At 37.9% G+C, this 8,880-nt stretch overlaps 1 non-coding gene across 1 annotated transcript; it reads left to right on the forward strand.

Moving 5' to 3' along the window:
* Positions 1 to 1,550: 1,550 nt before the first annotated feature.
* On the forward strand, positions 1,551 to 1,657 carry LOC141699306 (small nucleolar RNA R71). The gene has a single exon (XR_012565778.1). It is a non-coding gene; the product is annotated as a small nucleolar RNA R71 (small nucleolar RNA).
* The last annotated feature ends 7,223 nt before the right edge of the window (positions 1,658 to 8,880 follow it).

Here is an 8,880-nt window from a genome sequence, read left to right on the forward strand (position 1 = left end):
TAGCATTGAACACATTAAAAGTTACATCCTGATCCAGAACTCGCATTGTGAGCTCACCCTTCTGCACATCTATCAAGGTTCGACCAGTTGCCAAGGAAGGTCTTCCCAAGATTATGGGAATCTTTTTATCCTCCTCAAAATCAAGAATTACGAAATCAGCTGGGAAGATTAGTTTATCAACCTTGACCAAGATATCCTCCACAATACCTCGCGGATATGTAATATAACGGTCGGCTAACTGTAAAGTCATATAAGTCAGTTTTGGATCAGGTAAGTCCAACTGCTTGAAGATTGACAAAGGCATCAAATTGATGCTAGCTCCCAAGTCACATAAGCATCTGTCAAAAGACACTTTTCCAATAGTACACGGAATAGTGAAGCTTCTAGGATCTTTAAGTTTAGGAGGCAACTTCTGTTGCAGCACATCACTGCATTCCTCCATGAAAGTGACAGTCTCTAAATAATCTAGCTTCACTTTCCGAGAGAGAATACCTTTCATAAAATTTGTGTAATTAGGCATCTGCTCGAGAGCCTCAGCGAAAGGTATGTTGATATGAAGTTTCTTGAACACCTCCAGAAACTTCTCAAATTGCTTGTTCAGCTTTTTCTTCTGTAGCCGCTTAGGAAAAGGCGGTGGAGGATATATATGTTTCTTCCCTGTATTACCCTCAGGAGGAGTGTGCTCAACAGTAGTCTTCCTTGGTTCCACTTCTACTTCATGCTGCTCTACTTCTGTCTCAGCCCTAGCTTCTTCCGTCAACACTTGAGTTCGTTCGGGATTCGCAACCTTTCCAGACCTCAAGGTGATTGTCTTTACCTGCTCCTTGGCTTCCCTCTTTCCTGGTACTTTAGTGTCACTAGGTAGTGTACCAAGCTGATGATTTAGCAAGGCATTGGCAATTTGCCCAATTTGATTTTCCAAGGTCTTGATAGAAACAGCTTGGCTCTTGCACATAAGCTTCAAATCCTCTAATTTAGATTTTTCATTAGCTTGTTGCAGCTGAAGTTGCTGTCTTGGTGGATATTGCGGTTGCTGAAAACCAGGGGGGTTGTACTGCTTAGCTGGGTACTGGTGATAAGGCTGTTGAACCGCATTCGGAGCATTGCTCCAGCTGAAATTAGGATGGTTGCGGTTATTAGGATGATAGGTGGCTGGAACAGGTTGCTGCGATCGCTGAAAATTGCTCACGAACTGAGTTGATTCACTACAAATAGGTCACTGATCAGTCTCATGGGCACCAGCACAAAGCTCACAGACACTAGTGATTTGATTAACTCCATAATTAGCCAAAGAGTCCACCTTTATCATCAAAGCTTTAAGTTAGGTAGCTATAACAGTTGTTGTGTCCAACTCCAGAATTCCTACTACTTTTCCCTGAGTTAGTCCCTGGGAAGGATTCTGGTATTCATTAGCAGCCATCAGTTCAATCAATTCATAAGCTTCATTGTAGCTTTTAGCCCACAAGGCTCCTCCTAATGCTGCATCGAGCATGGGTCTAGAAGTAGCACCCAATCCATTGTAGAAACAATTTATAATCATTCAATCAGGCATGCCGTGGTGTGGGCACTTCCTTAGCATCTCCTTATATCGATCCCAAGCCTCACACAGAGATTCTCCAGTTTGCTGAGCAAACTGAGTAAGAGCATTCCTGATTGCAGCAGTTTTCGCTATAGGGAAGAATTTAGTGAGAAACTTTTGAGCAAGATCCTCCCATGTGGTGATAAACCCCGGTGGTAGAGAATGTAACCAGCACTTCGCTTTGTCTCTCAGAGAGAATGAGAAGAGTCACAGCTTGATAGCACCTTCAGTCACACCATTGAACTTGAAAGTCTCGCAGATCTCGATGAAATCCTTAATGTGCATGTTGGGGTCTTCTGTAGGAGAACCCCCAAACTAAACTGAGTTCTGTATCATCTGAATCGTGCTTGACTTGATCTCAAAAGTGTTAGCCGAGATGGCTAGTCTGATGATGCTTGACTGAATATCATTGATCTTAGGCTGAGAGTAGTCCATCAGAGCCTTAGAAATTTCTGCTTGATCACCCATCAAGTAATAACCCCAATTTTTGGGAAATTTTGAAACCCTTATGAATAGTGTTTTTGCTGAATGAGGAAACTTTTCATTCCACACTATGTAGGGGTTCTGTTATGGATATTCTAAGATTTTATCAGTACTCTATGTGATATATGAGTGTATGTAAAGATCGTCAGAATCCAATTTCCGAACACTTTGATTTTTCCCGGAAATACACTAGATACGGAGAGAATTGAGTATAAGGTAACAGGATACGAAGGATTTAAATTAAAGGATTATAAGAGAGGATCATAAAAAGGAAAATAATGTATTTAGAAAGGTTAAGGGAACCTAAGTAATAAGATCCCGGGTATGATCCTTCAAACGATAAACGAAAATGAAAGTTAAGCGAACCGAATAACAGATCAGCGGTCATTAGGAAAACAATTAGGAAGTTAATCAAAGGGATTAGAGAGGATGATGTCACCCAACCGATGAGAAGAGGACAAGGAGGGGAGGATGACATCATGAGGATGACACAAGCATGACATGGGAAGGAAGGAGATGTGGTGGCTTTTTAACCACACAAAATCAAGGGCAACTAGGTAATTTACTAAAACAAACACAAAAATCAAACCAACCAAGCCAAGCAAATCATTTTTCATCAAAATCAAAAAGAAACCAAGGCATTGTTCTTCATGCTCTCGGCTTTTTACTATTCCAAAGGCAAGGAATTTCAAAACTCAAGATCCAAGCCTCCTAAATTGGTAAGATAATTCCCTAATCATCCTTATGCTTAGTTAGGGCTATATCATGAGTTTAAGCCATCAATTCCTTCTCAACCTTCTTCATTTAATCAAAGAAGAAGACAATGAATAGTGTTTTCAAGTTTTTAACTTGAAATTTTTCTTGTTTTCCTTGAAGATCCAAGCATTCCTAAGACTTCTCAAAGCTTCTTAAGGCTTCCTAGCTCCTCCCACCACTTCAAGGAAGGTATATCATCTCCAAACCCTAGATTCCTATGTATTATAAGATTATTTTGAGTAGTAGAGTGATATTGTAGCTTGATGTTTGTGATTTAGAGTTTGTGATTGAAATGGTATTGAATCGGATTGGTAAATCTTGTTGTTTTGGTTAAAAGAATGTAGTATAGTTAAATTCAAGCTTAGGCATAAGTATGAATGTTAAAATTGAATTGGCTGGGGTTGTTATGATGTGATAAGGATGGATGTTGGTTGTATGTTGGATTTGAGGTTGAATTGGGTTAGTTTTGAATGGTTTTAAATTGGGAAATCGCGTAAACATAGCCGTCGTAACGTCCGATTTTCTTTAGACTGTTTTTGTGCATAACATTAGGACCCGAGAACCCCCTGCTAGATTATGACCATTGCCATGTTTAGATAGCTCATGTTACGAGCTTCGTTTTGATATGTAGTTCGTTCGATTCCGATGCACGGTTTAGGAGAAACGACCGTTTCAAATAACGGCGTTTCGCTAACGAAACTTTTCCCCTCGCCTTATTTTGAAACATAGGTTAAAGACCAAAAAGGGTTAATTAATGTATGAAACATTTATGGTAAGTGTGTTAGGCAGCTGGTAAGACACTCGCGAAGGAATCGCCTTAAAACTCGTAAAGGTTAAATTATTAAAAATGGTGGAGCCGAGGGTACCCGGGTGACTTAAGCAAATCAGTAAGCGCAAAACAAGCGTTAGAGTCTAAGTTAGTTAAAGAATAGATTTACAAGTGACTTTGGTTTAATTCCAACTTACTTGTTGTTTATAGGTTACCAGACTCGTCCCGAGCCTTTTATCACCCCAAGTCGCTCAGGCAAGTTTTCTACCCGATATATTGTTGTTGTGATGTAAATATATGTATATGTATTATCTTGTGATAGTGCATGATTGTTATTAGCAAATTTTGCGATATATTGGAGCATGCTGATATGGTATATATGCATGTCTGTTTCGTAATCTGGTTATCTATCTGTTGATTTCAATGCTTATAGTTGCATAATATCTATGCTAGAAATAAGCAAGTAGTTGTGTATACCCTTAGTATAGGGGATAAAAGGTGAAAACATTTTCTAAAACCGGGAGTCGAGGATCCCGAGTAGATTCCGTATATATATATATATATATGGTCATAGTTTTCAAAACTATTAATCGAATAAGGTTTATTCGATAACTTTATTTTATTTTATGAATATTATTTGAATATTCATTCGAGGGCTTATGACTCTTTATATTATTTATTGAATATTATTTCGAATATTATTCGAGGGCTTATGACTCTTTATATTATTTATTGAATATTATTTCGAATATTATTCGAGGGCTTATGACTCTTTTATATTATTATTGGATATTACTTGGATATTCATTTGAGGATGTATGACTCCTTTATTTTATGAATATTATTTATAATATTCATTCGAGGTATTATGACTCCGCTTATTACTTATTAATATTCTTTATTGTATTAAAGAATAAGTGTCGATAATCGAACTTATTTTTTATTATTCAAATAAAGATAGTACTTTCGTATAAGTATATCTTTGGTTATTTAATACTCGTTTCAAGTATAAGTTTTAATACTTCTACTTCAATTATTTTTATAAAGATTATTCTTTATGGGAATATTATTTAAATAATAATATTCAGACATTTTCTAAATATACTGGGGACTGATTTACTTCATTAAATCAGCTTTACTCCAAACACTCTTCAAAGTGTTTTCGAGTCTTCAAAATGATTTTTAAAAGTTAGAGCGGATCCCAAAACTCATTTTTATATTTAAGATCTTCCTTTTTAAGGGGATTTAAATACTCGCTCAAAACCTGAGGGATCCGGCTCTGTGGTGTATTTTATATTCGCAACAAGGTTGCAGTTTTGGTAAATGAATTGATTACTTACCCAACGTTCGGGAAGTAAGTCCATCTATTGAGTCGGCATAAGCAACATGGACTCAGTGGGCGTCCATGATAGTGTAAGTGGCTCAGTGGGAGTCCATCAAATGCATAAGTGGCTGAGTGGCAGTCCAGCATAAGGTCCTATTATGACCAGGGTGATGACCAGTGGGGAATTCGTCCATCTACTAGTAGAAAAGGTTACTTATGGGTATCTTTGCCTGATCAGCAAGATATCTGGTTTATGCCAAAATTCTTTTCCTTTCCAAATTTATTGGATGTTTCAAACCCTGTTCATACTTAACATGACAGAGGTTTTCAGGAAATGTATAAAGGAAGATGTATATGTGGATATATATATATATATATATATATATCAGAACTTAATGAAGTATATCATAACTTCATTTCCTTTAATAATATTTTAAAGATTTAATCTATTCAAATCTTGTCTTGCAGTCTCATCAATGTGATGGATTGTTGAAAGCTCATTATACTTTGAACAATGGTAGTTCAAGTAGCTTTATAAATGATATAAGTGTAGTGAAGTATTTGGTAACTTCCTCTTTTAAACTTATATCTAGTTAATAATTGTCTTATGAATGACAAAGATTTTCAGAAAAACGTTGAGACAAGGTTAGATATATGAGATCACCTTGCAACGATATTTTTTTATACAGTTATACACTGGAACTCTGTGTGTATTATGCATGGAAGAGGACTTCCAATATTTTGAAAAGTATATATGTATATATACTAAATATTTTGCGACTTCATTGCATTAAAATATCAAACTTGGTTCATTTCTTTTGACCAAGACTTTCATGAGTACTATGAGAAGGCTCATATACTATTAATCATTATACATATTATTTTGGTGGGCTTGCTGCTCACCCTTGCTTTCTTCTTTCATCACACAACAACAGATAGAAAAGATGAACAGGACCAAGCTCCCGATTCGCAAGCGATTGGGAGACATTCCGCAGTTTACTAGAAGCATTGATGCCGCCGTAGCTGAGGTAGTAACTACCAATAGGCTAGGCTTTCAACTTCTGATGTACCAGATTTATGTATATTTATGAATTGTAATAATGGCAAAGAAATGTAAATTTATTCAGAAAACCTTTTAAGGTGTATTGGCAGATAATTGTGGAATAAAATGATTTGTGGTTATTTTTGGATGTTCATCTCTGAGACTATAACGTGTGGTGTGTGTGTTTATTGTGGGGTCACAGTACAGAGTAGTTGAGTAATTATTAAGATTGGGTGTTATTAAGGGAAATGGAACTCGTGACAACCCGGATCCCCGACCCCGGATTTGGGGGTGTTACAGAAATGGTATCAGAGCAAAGCGTTATAAAACTCAGAGATGATGGGACGTTAAGATAATAAGTTCACTAAGATAATAAGAACTCTTGCCAAGTTCATAGTCGGGCTACCTAACGTAGCACTGACAGTTAAAACCCTTATGGGAACCATTATAAATATCGTGATAGAAGCGTAGTTCGTTATCGTAGATGGTAGCGGGACTCCGAACCCTGAGGTTGAGGAGCAACAGCGCGATGATGTTTATTACTAATTGGAGATCGGATTGTGGATCCGATAGAGTGTCCTAATGCAGGACCGGATGATGTTGATATTGAGGATGTAGCGGTTGAGAATGTTGTCCTAGAAGGGATAGTTGCTGAGGAGGATCCCATGGAGGATCCTGACAAGAATGAATAAAGGACCACTGATGAATTGATGACCATGGCTAGGTCGACTACCAGAGGTAGGATTGGTCGGTCACTACCGAAGGTTCGTTCAAGTTTGTAAAGATAGTAGCCCCTTTAACGCGGCTTACTCATAAGACTGAGAAGTTCGAATAGACAGAGAAATGCGAGAACAGCTTTTAAGAACTGAAGCAAAGGTTGGTGATGGCCCCTATGTTGGCGTTGCCGGATGGAAAAAGGAGATTTTATGATTTGTAAGTGACGCTTCGCATAAGGAATTAGGGTGCTTCTTATATAGCACAACAAGATAATCGCGTCTGCCTCAAGACAATTAAGGGAATTTAAAATTCGATATCCCCACCCATGAGCTTGGGCTCGTGGCAATAGTTTTGCCCTAAAGATTTGAGGCACTACTTGTATGGAGAGAAGTGTGAGATTCACAAACCATAGGAGCTCTAGTACATTTTTACGTAGAAAGAGCTCAACATACGCCCGAGGAGGCGGTTAGAGCTAATCAAGAATTATGATTGGGAGATTCTGTATCATTCGGGGAAAGCCAATGTGGTGGCTGATGCCCTTAGTAAAAAGGAGAGACTCAAGATGATAATGTCTTTGGGAGAATTGATAAGAGATTTTGAGAGAATGGAAATAGTAGTGAAGGTAACCGGAGCCGGTACCGAAAAGCTGTTTGAGATTGCAATAGAGACCGAATTATTGGAAAAGAGCATATTGTGCCAGAAAAAGGTGATGAATGAAGGCAGAGAGCCAACAAATAAATATGAGATTAATACCGAGAAAGATGATAAGGGAATAATGAGGTATTCCTATAGAATTTGGGTTCCGAAAGTTCAAGAGCTTAAGGATGAGAACTTAGATGAGAGCCATAGTTTGAGGAATAGGATTTAGGGCAAACCCAGAATGTGATAGTCAGGGAGGTTGCCATCAAGAAAGAAAGAACCCATAACATAATAGAGTGGAAAACAAGGTTTTTAATGTATAAGATAACCCCGATTATGGGAGAAGGTTGAAACATTTCATACTAAGGAAACAGAAAGTCGAGTAAGGAAAGGAGACCCGAGACGGTACTCCTATACGGCAATTTATGGACCTGTCTAGACAGAACTTAGACTATTATCCCCAACCACCACCTTGAGGAAACAATGCGATTGGAAATTCTTTCAGGACCTTTAAGTCTCTAAGCTCTCAGAGTTCCAAGGAACAGGTTGACCTAGTCGAGGCAAGAGCCTGGCTAAAGGAAATAGAGGAATCATTTGAGATTCTGAATGATTGACGAACCACAAAAGACTGTTTTGTCACTTACCCTCCTAAGAAAGAGACCACCCGCTGGTGAAAGACCAAGGAAGGCACGGAGCAAGAGATTATAATAAACTGATTTAAGTTCAGTCAATTGTTTTCGGGAAAGTAATTCCCAAAGATAAGGAGATAGTGTAAAAGCTTTAGAGCCAGAACAAAGGCAGACGAGTATGATGAATTATGAATCTAAGATGTAAAAGTTGTCAAGATTCGTTCTGAAGACACGAATCCAGAATGACGGGATGTTTGAAATCAATGCTTATGTTGTGTTGGTTCATGAAATAATGATAAGAGAAAGGAAAATAAAAAGAAATTGAAGTGGAAAGGAATATAACGGCAATAGAGTTTGAGGAATGATAAGGGAGTTGGGTATGAGGAAACCCTAAAGACTCGTAGCAATAGACATAGAAAAGTATGCATTCGTCAGGATGAGGGTGATTCACCATGAGTTAAAGTTGATGGTTGAAGGCATAAGAGATATATATAGTTTACCCCCTGTAAGTTGGGAGGATTTGAGGAAACCTTGAGATAGTTTGAAGGATAAATAATGAGACGCGAATAGACTGAGGAGACAAGGAAGTAAGAAATTAGGAAAATTGGATGAAGGAAGTGACCTTCAAGAATGTGAAGTGTAAGACCGGTGGCTTGATACCCAGAAAGGGAGACGCCAGGTATGAAAGATATCCCAACATTGAGGTGACTGTTGAGATAAACAACAAAAGTAACTAAGGAATTATTAAGAAGAAGTTCACATTGAACACGACCAATATCTTCCAAAACATCCTTGTTATCGTTACCAAATTAGGCAAGACAAGCGGATAACCATTGTTATCTTATGGAGGCCATATTGATTGACCCCATTTTGAATACAGATGTTATTGTGAAATTAGACATATACTATCGAGGTGGGAATGATTGAATAAGACACCCTTAT

Source organism: Apium graveolens, chromosome 11 (genome assembly GCF_009905375.1).
Source record: "Apium graveolens cultivar Ventura chromosome 11, ASM990537v1, whole genome shotgun sequence".
In the NCBI taxonomy this organism is placed as follows: domain Eukaryota; kingdom Viridiplantae; phylum Streptophyta; class Magnoliopsida; order Apiales; family Apiaceae; genus Apium; species Apium graveolens.